This window comes from Schistocerca cancellata, chromosome 4, assembly GCF_023864275.1.
Source record: "Schistocerca cancellata isolate TAMUIC-IGC-003103 chromosome 4, iqSchCanc2.1, whole genome shotgun sequence".
In the NCBI taxonomy this organism is placed as follows: Eukaryota; Metazoa; Arthropoda; class Insecta; order Orthoptera; family Acrididae; genus Schistocerca; species Schistocerca cancellata.
The window spans coordinates 511,411,589-511,429,225 of NC_064629.1; the positions used below are offsets into that span (position 1 = coordinate 511,411,589).

The 17,637-nt window shown below is 38.0% G+C and overlaps 1 protein-coding gene across 6 annotated transcripts in view; it reads left to right on the forward strand.

Moving 5' to 3' along the window:
* The window catches only part of LOC126183194 (solute carrier family 35 member E3-like), a 174,130-nt gene that overhangs the window by 75,480 nt on the left and 81,013 nt on the right, over positions 1 to 17,637 (forward strand). The window lies entirely within an intron of this gene.

Here is a 17,637-nt window from a genome sequence, read left to right on the forward strand (position 1 = left end):
TATATAGTATAATGGTAGTTGCCAATAAATTAATTATAAACATGTTATTTTCTTCAGTTTATATGTACAATGTCTTGTCTCACCATTAGTTCAGACATCTACACCATGACCCATTTTCATATATTAAGTGAATAATAATTAAACACATTAAACACCAACACTAGTTACAATAACACTGTGACTGTAAAAGCTATCTATTGCAAATTATTAATAATGAGCAGAAAGTGTGGACATAATACCCATTGCTTGTAGTTACAGACTATCCTAGCATTCATCTAAAATGATTTGAAAATAAACCACAGAAAACAAAAATCAGAATAGTTGAATCAGGTAATAATCCTGAATCACTATTTTAAATGCATTTCCTAAATGTGAGTGACTTTAATAAATTACAATAACAGTTATTGTTAGTGTCCACTGAATAGATGTAGTTGCTCCTTTTAGAGAAGTGTATTTTGTTACTGATTGGTCTTATGAAAGAGTAGATGTACTGCAATGTCAGTGGATGAATCCCCAGCATGTTAAATAGTGATCTTCATTGGCTTCATGAATTAATGCTGTGTAGCACAGATGCAGTTTACTTTTTATTTCGAGAGCTTAGCACAAGGGTGGCTGAATAAGTAAGGTAACAGAAGCCCTCAGAGGTGTATAAATGCACCATACAAATTAAATTCCAAGTCTGGGTAAATGAGACAGTCAACATTTTCTAATGCTGGATGTAGCTGTGCCATTGTGCTCTAAAATAGGGTGTAAAGATTGAGGCATGGTTAGTGATTGAAGTATGAAGTGTAAAATTGTTTGATAAAGAGAGGACAGATGGGTGAGATGGGTGAAGGTAAGGCTGGCCAAACACATCCACATAAAATGACCATATGTGCCATGTTGAAGGGTACATTGAAGGCATTTGTTACATATATGTGAGGCAGATTGGAGAACAACTCAACATCTCTGTTGGCAGTGTAGTAGCTATCATACACAACACATTGGTCAGCCTTAAGACATTTTGTCACTGGGTAACATAGCAATCCCCATATGGCAATAAAACCAAGCAAATGTGGTTGTTTCTTCAGTACATCATGTGGTATCAGGCATGGTGTTCCATCCCTGCACCATATCATCACAGTGGACGAAAGACAAAAAAAAGCACCAGTGTCATAGAGGCACCCCTTATCTTTCTACCCATTAGAAGTTCAGAACAATGGTATCCATGAAGGAAGTTATAGAAAAAAGTCTTTTGGGATGCAGGGTGTGCTGCTGGCTGATTTCCTCTTGTATGGAGAGACTATGAACGAAGTCAATTGTAATGTCATGCTGGAAAAGTTGCAGAGGCAGTTTGGAAGAAACGACTGGGAATGCTTCCAAAAGATGTTATGTTGCTGTGAGGTAATGCACAGCAGCTTATGGCTTCAGTTACATTGTGCTTGGTCTAGCATTTTCACTTGACTGCATGAGAACACTCTTGATGCAGTCAAGAGACCTGTCTCCTTATAATCATTATCTTGGTTTTAACCGATTGATTCACTGAAGGAACAAATGGTTAAATAACCATGGTGACTATGCAGAAAAGTAACTTTGAGCACCTCTTAAATTTCCTGAATAAAGGTTTTCTCTCAGATGACTTGCTATCTTACTTTTGAACTACCTTCATATGTCAGATGTGTATCTGTGATAAGCAAATGAATGCAATAAGAGCTTATGCTGTCTAATATTAATATGTTATGAATGATTCAGTAAAGTAATGTGGCTCTTATCTTGAAGGTTTATTTGAAGAGGGCTGCATTTTAGTGGGCATGGTTACAGTGGAGTTTATATGGCCTTGTATTCCTTTGACCTTTGAACTGATTTATCTAGATAGTGATAGAAGATATACAGTTTAACAAGCACATCAAGCCATGACACAGTTTAGTATTTTTCACATTATCAAATCACCACTAGAGATGAAAAAAGAGATAAGTGATAGAAAAAAATCTCATATTTGACTTAAAATTGAAACCCGACTCTTTACATTTGTATGATGATGCTTACCCTCTCAGCTATGAAGCCACACTGTGGATTGTGCTAACCCAAGAACACTGTAATTTATTGCTCGAACTGTGTACACACATGGGAGACAAGGTACAATACAATAGTTCCAACAGGGGGTGCAGTTGGCAGGCTGTGGAGGCAACTGCTGTCATATTAGCAGACTGTGTGGTCTCTAGTGGTCAAATTAAGCTCAGATTTCATTCATGAACTATGAAGCGCCATACTCCAGAAAATTGGTAGTTACAGCATTATCATTTTATGAAGAAGTGAGCACTGTGCTCCCGTCTCTTTCTTCTTTGTTCAATGTATGTTGTTGAGACGTGTGATGCCCTGCCACCGTGGAGTAGAGGGGGAGGTTGCATGTGAGTGCAGTCAGGTGGGTGCCTGCCCCCTGTGAGAGGCTATATGGTAGGACAGGAGACACCAGTGCAGCTTCCATTTCCCTGTCTGAGTCCAACCTCAGGGAAGAAGGTTGCAGCGAAGGTGGTGGAACAAGTGGCACCAGCTGTGATGGAGTCAGCAGCAGTGGAGGTGTCGGCTGTGACAGAACAGGAGCTGTGGTCCTGCCGTGGCCCCTGACAGCTGAAAGGGGTATCCACAGAAGATAAGACAGGTGTGAAAATGTTGGCAGTGGTTTCAGAGAAGGTGAGGACACCAGCTGCAATTTAGGAGACAGCCAGGCAGATGGAGGATGCAGGGACAGCAGAGGCACACCTTGTGCGCAGCTGCCCATGTCAGGTCATAGTTGGTCAATGTGTCACAACACCCTCCCCTCATAAGTGTGAATAACATGGATGGGTCGACCATGGGTACTATCGATTACTGCCGGTGTCCATTTTGGCTGGCGGCCAAACCTGTGAGCCCAAAAATCTGCACTAGGCCAGAAGCACTGTGGCACCAGTGTTGGCAGATGGCCTGGTGTCAGCTAAAGCAGATATAGCTGAGCCCAGGATTGACAACCATGCAACAACTGTGCTGGACTCTTATCACTGAGAGGGGTGAACCATAAGAACTGAGAAACTGGTCAAGATTTACTGCTGGGACACATATGAAACATATTCTTTCATCTGAGTCTTAAATATTTGTACTAGTCATTCTGCTTCCCCATTCAATTGAGGAAGGAAAGGAGGAGCCATGATGTGGTAAACGCCACTTTTTTTAACAAAAATTTTCAAATTCCTGAAATATGAACTGGGGCCATTGTCTGTAACTAACATACACACAAGAGCTTCCATTGCAAAAATTTTTGATAAAGCTGAAATTGTTGCCACCATAGAAGTACACAGATAGTGCAGTGCGTATGGAAACTTAGAATCAGCATCAATTACAACAAACCAGTAGAAATTTAAAAAAGGTCTCATTGAAATCTACATGAATTCATTCCCAAGGCTGCTGTGGATCCTGGCCATGGTGAAAAAGAAGCACAGGGAGCCACCTGATGGATGACACATTGTGGACAGGCTGCAACAACTTGTGCTATTTTCCTTTCAGTGCTTCGTGAAAAAACATGTCTGCATGTGAACACTTTTGTACCTGATGCACCCTAGTGGTCCACATGTAATAAATACATAATTTCACACCAGAGGGTGGATGGGACTACAAGCCAGGGAATAGGGTCCTCTGTAGCTAACTCCGAAACAGAAAGATGATTTTCTAATGAAAAATAATTTCTCAAAGTATCAGAGGCACCCGTGTTGCATAAAAGAAACAAATTTACTTAAAACAGGATCCCTGGCAAGTGTGGCTGCAATTTTAGTACCAGTTGTAGGAAAACCATCAACAACATTTTGAGTTTCCATGTCTAAATGAAAACAAAACAATTCCTCTTTATCAAACTCTGGATATGGAACAATTGGCTAATGCTATAAGGCATTGGCATTGGTATGCTGCACTGTAGATCAATAATGTATGTCAAAATTATATCATGATAGAAAAAGAGCCCATCACTGGAAGCGAAGTGTGGCTTTGTCCAGCAAGGACGTCAAAGGTTTGAAAGGAGCCACCAGTGGTTAGTGGTCTATGATCAGGTGGAACTTAGAGACCTGTAAAGGAAAACATGAAATATTTTTAGAGCATGCATGATTGCCAGAGCTTCTTTCTCTATTTGAAAACAATGCTGTTGCACTGAATTTAAGGATTTAGAGGCATATTCAATAGGGCATTCAGATCCATCTGCATATTTGGATGATGCCAAGGCCAAATTGAGACATGTCCTTTGCTAACATAAGGTGTTGGCTCAGCTGAAAAGTGACCAAATGAAGGGCTGACCACAGCTTAGATTTCAAAAACTTGACTGCCTGGTCACAAGCTGTGGATCAGTTGTAAGGCACACATTTATGTAATAATGCATATAGTGGTTGTGACACAGGAGCAGCAACTGTTAAAATTTGTGGTAATATGAAATTTTGCCTAAAAGTTCCTGTAATTCCTTGACAGATGAGTGGTGTGGCAATGGGGCAACAGCATCAGTATGTTTGTGCAGTAGTTTAATGCCAGCACTTCACACTTCAAAACCCAAATAAATAATGGATTGTTGAAAAAACTGTCTTGTCCAAATTGCACTTTAACCTTGCAGTCTGTAAAACAGAAAATAGACCACAAAGTTTCTGCAAATGTTCCTCTGTAGAAGCACCAGACACTACTATGTTATCTAAATAGTTGTTGAAGCCTGTAACTGATGCAGTAAGTTGCTCTAAAAAGTGTTGAAAAATAGCTTGTGCACTTGCCACACCAAGAGGCAAATGTTTGTATTGATAAACTCCAAGTGGGGTATAGATAACTAGGAGGCATTTAGCTTCCTCCCTCATCAAGCAGCAGCTGTAAATATGCCTCTGCCAAGGCAGTCTTTGAAAAATAATGGCATCGCCCCCATCCCCAATAATTTTTCTAGCAGATAGCAGATCATCAGGGCACGGTAAAGGATAGTATCAGTGATTGACTGTGCATTAATTGAATTTTAAAAATCACCGAAGAGGCATAATTTACCTGTATGTTTTTTGACCATTACCAGTGGTGCTGACCCTTCACTGGAAGAAATAAATTGAATAACATCAAGGTGTTAAAGACAATCTGATTCTGCTTTTACTTGATCCTGTAAAGTTACCGATTCCGGGCGGGACATGAAAAAACAGGGGCGGGCAGGCTGTTTCATCATAATATGAACCTGAAATTTTGTTGCACAACCCAGCCCTGGAAAAAAACAGAGAGAGAAATTCAGCATAGAGAGCATCTAACTGTGGATATGGAACTTGATCAGATACCAAATGAACATCATCATCGATGGAGAATACAGTCAGTTTAAAAGCGTCCAAGGCAGACACATTTTCAGTGTAAGTACAAACCAAAGCCTTGTACATCACAGGTGTAGAAAACTATCCAAGAATGGGGATCTGTTGTTTGTTATAACTCACTATCCTCCATGACATTGCAGTCATACGACAAGAACCCAAATACATGTAAGTCTGAGAATTCACCAATGTTGCTGCTGCACCCATACCCACCTGCATTCTCAGTGGTTTGTTAAACACACACATTTTAATATATAACTTTCTCTGAGGTACCATCACTGCTGGCACATTGTTCACATCTGTGTTCATTTCATCCTTACTCAGGTTTGGAAAAGAGTTACATACAGATGCAACATGCCCTTTTTTATGGCACCTATTACATATTGCCCAGTGCTTGGGACACACAGTCTGTTCATGTTGAGAAGCAGTATGGGCATGAAGGTAGCAGAACACGAAGCTGTTGCTATTGTGACACAGACTGTTGTTGTTGGGAACGATGATTACCTTTATGATTACCTTTATGATGCTAAGATGTCTACTGGACTGCTGCAATAGTGTCTACATTCCCTTGCAAGCTGACTGAAGGCTGGGAGGGGTGATAGGAGCTGATTTCTGAAATATAAGACCAGGCCTTTGTCTGCCTACTTGCAGGCTGTGAAACTGAAAATGACTGAGCTGTGTTCGATATTTCCATAAGCATGGGATTTTCATGCTGTAGAGCTTGCGCTCAAATTTCCCTATGAGGACCAAAACATATGATTGCACAACAAACCATTTGATCTGCACATAATTCCTTATGAACATTTCTCACAAGATTACAATGACATCTAAGTCCACGTAGTTCTACTGCTCATGCCCTGTTTGACTGGTTTGGCTGCTTTTGGTGAAGCCCTGATCAAAAAAGGGCAGTGTGAGATATTTAGTTTGTTTATGTGGCAAGAAACTCTTAACAGCAAGTTTTTCTTAGATAATGTGAAGGTGAGGAGAGGCTACCTCATGGAAATATGTCATGTCATAAGTAGTTATTGCAGTGAAAAAGCCTTCAAAAATGCCTCTGGTACCCCTGCTGTGGGGAGATGGTCAGCATCATATGTTGATATGATAAATTTACTAGTATGTGTACTCATATCTTTTTATTAAGATGTATTGGCATTTACTGCATTTGTCCATTATATAAATTGTAATTAAATGACCAGCCAGCAGGGTACTTGTGAGAAAGAGATGCCTTTACACATGAAATGAATTAGACAGTTTTAAGAAATCTGTTTTCATGCCATTTAAAAATATCAACATTTCTTCCCAAGTTTTAGGTCTGAGTTTGACAGTATAATTTTGTTACTATCAGGATGAGCTTGCTGACAGCATATGGCACAAAAATTTCTGAAGTCCCATCAACTCACAGGCTAACTATCACAAAGAAATAAACCATGAAAAAGATATTGAGTTTAATTTCATGGATAGACTATTGAATGATGCTAAGGCATTTGTATTGTAGAAGGAAATAAATTTTGGCACTATTCCAAGACATTATCCACCAAGTACTTCATCAGCATCCTCAAACTTCCCTATAAGAATGCTGAATAAATAAGGTGAGAGAATTGGCATCTAGAATGTGTGCAGCTGAGGAGAAGAGAACTATTGACAAGAGGAGTGTTCTTCAGTCTTTAGAGAGTGCACAAGCCTAGTGTACCTCCTGCAAGGGAAACACTGCTGTTCTTCTTTCTTTACTTTGGCAAAATGGTATATATTGTTGTCATCTGATGAAGGAACCTACAGATATAAAACAATTGAAAGCCTCCAGCCAGTTTGCTGGCTATCTGATTAAGAGCCTAACATAACAACACAGTTCCTCTGAAACTAGACAACCTACCAAAGACAGAGAAATAATGTTCCCAACTTTGAGAAGTTGTTATTAATACTGATAAGTGAGCTCATATCTCCAGTTTCTTTGTAAATTTGACTCTATTTTGTAATCACTGAAATAATATCACATACCTTCTCATCATTTGAAGTTTTATTTCATTGCCTATTTCCCTTCTAAATGTGTTATCTGTCAGGCAATGTAATGAGCCAACATACATTTTGCATAAGAACCATGAAGACAAGATAAGAGAAATTAGGTGTCTTTCCCTTGCTCTATTTGGGACTGGAACAAGAAAGGGAATAACTAGTACAAGTACAAGGCACTCTCCATCACACACCATAAGGTGGCTTGCAGATTATGTATATAGGTGCAAATTTAGAACTAGATTTAGGTTGTGGTAGTCATCCTCCTCATCCCTGATCTTACATTTTATGAATGAGATGTTTATGTTGTTGGTCAGTATATTTTTCTGGGACAAAATAGGACTAAAATACTAAAGTTAAGAAATGCTCTGCCTTACAAAAGCAGTGAAGGTTCCAGAAGGGGAGGAAGAAATGAAATGAAACTGCATGGTTTGGTTGGTGATTTGATGTTATATCAGTGATTACAAAATGGAGTCAAATTTAGAAAGAACTTGGCAGAATGAGCCCACTTCTCAGTATGGTGTTGCATGCCATCTGGCCTGAATGCATGCACTGATTTGGTTGCCAGAATGTCATAAAGTCATTTTATCATCTCTTGACGCAAGCTGGCTCACAAGTGTAGTGTGACTGGTCCTTGATATCCTGTAAGCCTGCTCTCACATTCCCATGTAGTCCATCATTGGGCCACTGTCACATTGCAATGCCCCATAGATCTGGATATTGCATAATTCAAACAGCTGGCCAAATGGAGACCCACAATGAGGCCCCTTCCAAACTCTGTCAGGAGCAGATAACATTGTATCACATGTATACATGTAGTCTCCTTGCCCTTCACAGTGGTCAGGTAACTGATGATGCTATTAATGGCCTAGTAAGAACACTAAACAAAAACAACACTAAAGCACTCTGGTGGTCATTTTGTCTGCTGCAGAGATTTGCAACCCTAATCATTTACATATCTGCTGAAGGTGCATATAATGCATATAAGAACAAAGGTACATTGACATCTGACTGTGTCTTCTTTGTCTTTTTCATCAGGCAGTGTAACTGAAATACGTGTAATACTCAGAAAACTCAAAATTAAACACCTAAATATTATGAAAACGATGCCACAGGAAAGTGTTTCCAAAAGTTCTCCCAGCATAGCACAGGAAGACAGTATTACCATCAAATTGAATGAAAACTTTACGAACAAAAAGTCAGAAGTTGAAAATATTTTTAATAATCATTTTCTAAATGTTGTGGATATAGTAGGATCCAGGTGTTCATTAGAAGATGCTAGGCAGTTAATGGAAGAGGCCATACCTATGCAATTTGATACAATTGAAATCTCACCCAATTCTCCCTCTGAAATTAGGAAAATAATAAACTTGCTTAAAAGCAAAAACTCACATGGAATTGATGGCATTTCCAGCAAAATACTAAAAGCTTGTTCTCAACAGATAAGTAAGATTCTCAGCCACCTGTGTAATAGCTCTCTGGAACAGGGCATTTTCCCTGATAGACTGAAATATGCTATTGTTATACCTTTGCATAAAAAAGGGGATAGATCTGATGTCAACAATTATCATCCAGTCTCCCTTCTAACAGATTTATCCAAAATTATCTGTAAAAATGAAGTACTAACAAAATGTCAGTTTGGTTTCCAGAAAGGTTTTTCAACAGAAAATGCCACATATGCTTTCACCAATCAAATTTTGAATGATCTGAATAACCGAACACCACCCATTGGGATTTTTTGTGATCTCTCAAAGGCTTTTGATTGTGTAAATCATGAAATTCTGCTAGACAAGCTCAAGTATTGTGGCATGAGTGGGACAGTGCATAAATGGTTTAATTTGTACCTAACTGGAAGAGTGCAGAAAGTTGAAATAAGCAGTTCTCATAATATGCAAAGATCAGCACATTCCTCAAACTGGGGAACTATCAAGAATGGGGTTCCACAAGGGTCGGTCTTGGGTCCTTTGTTGTTCTAAATATATATTCATGACTTGCCATTCTATATTCATGAAGAGGCAAAGTTATTTCTCTTTGCTGATGATACAAGTATAGTAATCACACCTGACAAACAAGAATTAACTGATGAAATTGTCAATAATGTCTTTCAGAAAATTACTAAGTGGTTCCTTGTAAATGGACTCTCACTGAATTTTGATAAGACACAGTACAAACAGTTCCATACACTAAGTGGTATGGCACCATTAATAAATATAGACCTTAATCAGAAGCATATAGCTAAGGTAGAATATTCAAAATTTTTAGGTGTGTCCATTGATGAGAGATTAAATTGGAAGAAACACATTGATGATCTGCTGAAACGTTTGAGTTCTGCTACTTATGCAATAAGGGTCATTGCAAATTTTGGTGATAAACATCTTAGTAAATTAGCTTACTACACCTATTTTCATTCATTGCTTGCATATGGCATCATATTTTGGGGTAATTCAGCACTGAGGAATAAAGTATTTATTGCACAAAAGTGTGTAATCAGAATAATAGCTGGAGTCCACCCAGGATCATCCTGCAGACATTTATTTAAGGATCTAGGGATATTAACAGTAGCTTCTCAGTATATATACTCTCTTATGAAATTTGTTATTAACAACCAAACCCAATTCAAAAGTAATAGCAGTGTGCATAACTACAATACTAGGAGAAAGGATGATCTTCACTATTCAAGATAAAATCTAACTTTGGCACAGAAAGGGGTGAATTATACTCCCACTAAAGTCTTTGGTCACTTACCAAATAGTATCAAAAGTCTGACACATAACCAACAAGTATTTAAGAACAAATTAAAAGAATTTCTGAATGATAACTTCTTCTACTCCATAGAGGAATTTTTAGATATAAATTAAGAAAAAAAAGTAAAAACCAAACAAAAAAATTATTTAAAAAATTAAAAAAAAACAAAAAAATCAAAAAGTTGTTATATTAAGTTAATTTGACTTGTTCCACATCATTACTAAATATCGTATTCATGATCCATGGAACTAGTATTAATCTAATCTAATCTAATCTAATCTAGTGCTACATTGAAAGAAATATGTCACTGTATTGTTGTGATGAAATAAACAATCACTTATTCAATAGTATAAGGTATATTGCAGTATATTCTAAAAACATTCTAGTCCAAAATTATTGAAAACATACAGAAATTACCTTTATTTCTCGAAGATACTCAGACATTTTGATAAATAGCTTTCTTCGAGCAGGTTATGTCACTTACTGGGAATACATAAAAATGAAAACAAGTGAGCACAGAAAGCTCAAGGACCAGTCAGGTACAGTGAGTTTAGTTAATTGCCTGAGCTAGAAAAAAAGTTGGATGTACCATATGCGCTAAATAGGAGTGAAGAAGTTGTACAAAGATGAAGAGGCTTGCATAGGCTGGACTAGCATGGAGACCTACATTGAACCAATCTTTGGACTGAAGGCCACAAGAAACAGCATTGAACTGATAAGAACTGAGAACTTCTTTTTGTGGATATCGTGTAAAAAAAAAAAAAAGATGGGAACTTGGGTCACAGTATATATCACAAACTAACACATAGTGACCTGTATTTACAAGCCACCAGCAGTTGCCTATGATGCACACTCGTCTGTGGATCATGTGCTATACTAGATTCTGAAAAACTGAGATGATGTTAACAAAGTTTAGTTACCTCTGCTCTGTAGCTTTCTTTATCAGAACAGGAATTTTAAGGGGTAGATTCACTGATAATTTAGACCTGTGCATGTTTATCAACTTGAACAGACAAAAGAAATGAGTAAATCCATGTAGGCAGTGACTCTTTAAAATTTTAAGGGTTTTTAAAAAGCACTGTACAAAATGTGTATTCAATCCTCTGGTGTAAGTGCAAATATGGCTGCATTCTGTAAAAGATGATTTTGGACTTAGGATGCAAGTAGTATACAAGATTCCTTGTCAGTTTTGGAAATTATACATAGGCCATACATGTTACAGTTAAATAGACATGCAATGAATATCTGCATTACATAGAAGTAGGTTAACCAGCAAAATGCAATATTGCTGATCTTCATCTAGATATGGGACATGGCATGAAGTAATTCAAAACCATCATCATCGTGGGCACCTTGGACTGCCCTGATATAAGAAGCAACTGAAATCTGTATACTGAATGAACTAATCAACAAGTATACAGGATAGAAACTTATTAAAGCTTGAGGGGCAACACTATTGGCACTAAGACTTCATTGAGTCCAGATGTGTGGGTTTACCAATCACACGTTAATAAGGGTCAAAGTTACTACAGTCAGGCTCAGCATTAACAACTCAGCTGAGTACATATGCCATGGAAAAGAGTTACCCAGCAGCTTCCCGAGGAGGGTTGCTTTCCTCCAGGAAAACTAAAATGCTGCCTCATGGCCTGGTTTCAGATAGTGGTTGATTGAGGCATAACCTGTGGGGCTGCAGAACAGTTATCTCCTCATCTTTTCCAGGTATGCTACCTGTTTCCTAGAGTCAGTGACATAACTCTGTAAGGGAAAAAAGATGAAAAGAAGACAAGAAAAAACAATGTTGATATTACAGTTACTAAAAGGTGGCACAAGCATAGACTGAGATGTGTCCCATCTTCTCAACTCCTCCTTCACACTGCCACTGGATACACCTATAATCATCATCCAGTGGAACTGTTATTCCCACCAGGTGGAGCTCAGACAACACATATCATTTTATCCAACATTATACCTATTTTGAAAATAGAGTTGGCCCAGATTGAGCACCAGGTGGCATCTGTACTTAGGCACTTGTGGACATTTTTACTGAACAGATAACATTCAGTGCAGCATTAGATGCTTAGTGTGAGCTCTCTCCTTGCAGTTTTGTGCTACTAATGGTTAGCTATCTGACTATGGCATGAGAGACTGATTTCAGCCAGTGTCACTCACAAGGAACTCCTTGAGTGTGAGGTTGCAAGTTCAGTCTTTGGTAAGACTCATTTGCAAGTGTTGTGTTAACAATTACAACAGGAAAAATATTAGCTGCTAATGACTCACCATAGGCATCAGAAGGTTGGTGGGAAATGAGTGTCCAGGAGGTGCAGAGATCAACCTACTATGGGAGGTATGTATTACATTTCACAAAATGGACATTGTTGACATTCGAGAAATGTTCAAACCAAACCATTAACTTGCACCATGAACACCAAATGAAAAATGGTGCACCATCAAGTCAAAGGCGAATACCTTGGGAGCTATAATCCATGCAGGAGGCTCAGCTAGGTATCTACTCTTAAACAATGCATATTAAATAATAAAATTGTGTAATGGGGTGATGAGAACTGATGGAATGTGATGGCATACAGCTGAATGCGAAATAATCTGTTGTGGAGATTATCATGGAACTGGCTATCCTTTCAGACATTGCTGCAGATAGTGTGATAATATGTTTTAGAGGCATGAAAAGAAAACATCCAGAGGCTGAATTTGTCCAGTGGTTCCAGGTGGTTTGAATTCCAATGTCACACACTTTTCGGGAGGGATAGTTTGTTATAAAGGAGTATGAATTTTATATGCAGACCAGGAATCAAGCGAAAGCAAATTATTTTGACTAGCTATTGTCCAAAAGCAGTGCTCATACCATAGTTGTAGTTCCATTATACCCATTTTCATACTCTTACACCAAGCGAGGTGGCATATTGGTTAGCACACTGGACTCGCATTTGAGAGGACAACGGTTCAAACCCATCTCCGGCCATCCTGACTTAGGTTTTCTGTGATTTCCCTAAATAATTTCAGGCAAATGCCAGGATGGTTCCTTTGAAAGGGCACAGCTGATTTCCTTCCCCGTCCTTCCCTAATCCCAGCTTGTGCTCCATCTCTAATGACCTCATTGTTGATGAGATGTTAAACGCTAATCCCCTCCTCCACACTTGCTTGCTGTGACATAAATATTCCCTACTGCTCTTGCAAGATCATGCACATGAGAAAGAATTGTAGAGAGCAGAGCATGTCCACCTACTTGCAACATAATAAATAACTTTCCAACTAATTTACAATCCAGATTAACAGTCAGTATAATTGTATACAAATGCATTAATGCATTGACATTATTTGGTGTTGATACAACTCTCTTGGTACCTCTTATTTCCAGTGTTTCATGGGCATTTCCACTTCAGATTCCACCTGGTTGGAGTTGAAATCTAATTTGTTTCTTAATAATGACATAAATTTATCTCATCTACAAATTTTCAGGCCAATTCTTCAGTTTGCTGTTCATTGTCAATTTACCTCTTTGTTTGAAATTTTGTTATCTTACGTCTTCCAATTCTGTAGCACTGTTTGAAGCTATGCAGCCATCTGCTGTTTCCCTTGAAATCACTGTAATCTATGTCACCCACAATTTGATGTGTATAATGTAGTAGGTCATAATTGTGAACATCCAGTAAATTGTGTCAAGCATCCTTGAAACGTGCAAAAACCAGTTTTTTGCAACAAGTCCTCCCTTGAATGTCCAAAGTTTCTCTCTATCTCTCTCTCTTTTCTTTTTTTTAACTATGCTGCAGATGATCTTCCATGTATGTAATTATGTTTAGTATCCTCTCCTTGGACAATGATTGTCCTTTACTATGATGCACTACATGTCGCAACACCTGTTTCTGTATCACTTTCACTTGTTAAGCACATATTTTCATCATTATACTCCTCATGTACATTGTCCTTACATTTGATCGTGTATGACACCACACGTGTCGCTGACTCATCTAGCAGAAATGCTAATACTTCATTTGCCACTTATTTCTCACTCAGCAAATTCCTTGGCTTTCTTTATGATGAAATGTCAACTTTTGGCAACTGTTGTTGTAGATCTAATGCAATGTCTGATTTGGTTACCATTGCCATTGCTTTGCACTGTAGCACTGTTCTGGGTTACTTGTCGACTAAGCAGTTGAGCTACACTCTGTAGCCTCATGCTGTGCTCACTGTTGGATACCTTCAGTCCCACCCCCTGTTGTCATTATCAGCCGATATTATGGTTGCATGGCAGACAATATGTGAGGTGTCAAATGCTACAAACATCATTGAGCTTTTGTGACCTTGCACTCTAGGGGTTCCTTCTCAGAAAAAACTGAACTGCAGCCAACCTGTACTTGGTATAACTTTAATTGCTTGCAGACAGAATTATCATAAGAGCTGGTCAGTTTTTTTAAAATAAAATATGATATGCTTTAACTTGATTTATTTATCTTTAAACAAAAGAAAACACACCTAACTACATTATACTCATTCCTTTGGGAATACTGACAAATTTTATAATTCATGCTCTCAGAAAAAGTCACTGACAATTCAGAATTCATATTTCAATGAAACATTTCCATCAGTGCAGTACTAGACACTTTATAATTCAAATTTGCATGTTTCTGGCTCATAACTCTTTCATTATATGTTTGCTCAACCAAGTCTTCCCCATAGCTAAGCTCATGTGCTTGCTACCTGACAATGTCCACCAGAAGAACCAGGAGTCTACAGGAAGTCTTGGAAGGTAAAGCTCACCAGGTAGTGCTCACTGCTACATAGTTTGCTGGCAAGTATATCAATCACAGTATCCTTACATGAGGTTGCTGTCATACATACAACTATGGATTTTACTCTCTGTGATATCTATCTCCCTCTAGACAGAGATCTGAAATATCAGAGTGATATCTAATATAATACACCACCTACATGCATGTTTCCTTCTACTGGATGATCTCAGACCATTGTGAGGCAACTGAAACTCATTTTAGTGTGACACATGGAAAATATTCAGCCACTGATCTCCTGATCAGTAGATACAGCCTGCTTCCTTCAGTTCAGTGATACCTGACTGAGTGCTCATCACAGTGGTCATTCCAGAAAGCTGGTTAGCATTCTTTCAGCACCACTCTATCATTTCATTTCATTTTTTATTGGTCCTTTTAATCATTTGTTGTACATGGTATACAATACGATATTGGGTAAGTCATTGTGATTTACAATACACATTTTCAAATTATGCAACAATATTTACATTGATTTAGGCTTAAATATTATCAAAGCTGAGAATTGAGCCTTCATACTTAATATTTAACACAAGTAGTGCAATCAGTTTTTTTTTACATAAAACTTTTGATTAACATTTCATTCACCCCTTTTTTAATATTTGGTAACAAATTTTTATGTTTCAAGATATTCATCTATACTATAACAACACTTTTGCAATAAATATTTATGGACAGCAGTTTTAAATTTTGAAGTGTCTTTTATTGTTCTAATGTTATTAGGTAGCTTATTGTATAGCCTGTTTCCTGTTTGCAGTGGTCCATTCTGTTTTAATGTTGTGTATGCATGTTGAACATGTAAATCCTGCTTTCTCCTTGTGTTATACAGATGTATGCTCTGGTTAGTTGATACAAGATTGTTGCTTTTTTCTAAGATTTTCCTAACAAATGTCATTACTTGTAAGATATATAGACATGGTAGTGGAAGGATGTGAAGTTTCTTAAATAAGGGTCTGCATGAGCTTCTTGAGGCAGCATTTTCTATGGCTCTTACAATTCTCTTTTGGCATATAAAACAACTTTGGTGGCAGATTCATTTCTCCAAAAGATAATGCCATATCACAGTAAAGATTTTGTCTGGGTGAAGTATACATTTTTTAGTGTATCCTTCAGTGTGCAACCAGAAAGAATATTGATAGTATAACAAATGATATTCAATTTATTTGTAAAGTTTTTTGCATGCTGGATCCATTTTAGATCTTATTGGATCCATATTCCAAGAAATTTTGCAGAGCTTACATTTTCAGGGGTTCTGGTAAACAACTCTATGTCTGGTGTTAGTGGACATTTATTTGGCACTGTGCATAAGTGCACTGTAACTGTTTTTTCTGTGTTTATTACTAAATTGTTTCCAGAAAACCAGTCTGTAAAGTGCGTGGTGCACTTTTTAATCTTATGCAGTAATTCTTCTCTGATCCTTCCTTTTATTATCACATTTGTGTCATCTGCAAATTTAATGTAATTATGATGTGACCTGGTCGGTTCCAAGTCATTTACAAAGAGTAGAAACAGAACTGGTACTAGAATGGAGTCTTGTGCTACACCGTACTTAATGCTCTGCTTTTCTGAGCAGTAGGACTTTATCTTGTTCCCATGTTGGATAGCAAGCCAACTACTCTCTGTTTTGGAGATATGATTTTATCCATTCATAGGCTGGACCCCTAACCTACAGAGTCAAGTTTCTTAAGCAAGATGTTGTGATTGATGACATCAAATGCTTTAGATGGCTGAGATATGCTCTTTGCTGTCTATTGCAGTTAAGGCTTCATTTAGGAATGCAAAAATAGCACTATCAGTAGATTTAGGTTTTTGGAATCCGTGTTGTGTATTTAAGAAGTGTTACGGCATAAAGTCAAGCACCGGCATGCCAGCCAGAAATGATAGAGCAGGGAAGGCTGCAAGAAGGGGTCAACCAACTGCATGCTGATCGACCTCCCTTCCAGGACAACAACACAATGGCAGCAGTTCCTAGGTGGAGAGGATGTATGTGCCGCGACTGACTGGTGATGGCCCAGTTCAAGAGCAACTTCCGGATTAGCCACTTGGATAGCAGCATCAGTGTTAGGCACTTCCATAGCAGTTCAGGAAAGACTTTTATCAGTTAGAGATCATCAGGGGCTGCAAAGACTCATTATTTTGTATATTGCCCTTTGCTTGTGACCACATCTATGTTATTGCCAGAGCTAAGTATTATAATTTTCTTTTTGAAATAAAACTCATTAATACAAGTTGTTTGATTGTTTGTCTAACAAAATTAGTAGGCAGGCTTCCTAGACACAACAAGAAGTAACTATTTTTTTTCTATGGAATTGATTAGTCTTTTACGATAGATGTTTTCAATTATTTTGGAAAGACCAGATAGTAGTGAAATAGGTCTATAGTTTGATATTTTTGTTTTTACTTCTTTCTTGAATGGGAGCTTTACTTTTGTTATCTTCAGTTTTTCTGGGAACATCCCTTCTGATAGAGAACAGTTAGAGATGTTGACAAGTAGCCTGGCTATGAGGAGAGCGCATTTCTTCAAGATGTAGTCAGGGATATTGTCAGTACCAACAGAGAATTTGGGCTTCAGTTCTTTAATTACAGCAAGTATTTCCTTTTCATTGGTGGGCTAGAGAAAAATAGGTTTATTATTTATTGTACATCTGGACTGATTTCTGGGAGTGCACTGTAAATTTTGATTTATAAGATGTTCAGCTATCTGTGTAAAGTAGGAATCAAGTTAGTCTGCAGTTTTTGTAGATTCAGTTACCACAGCCAACTTCTCCATTAGG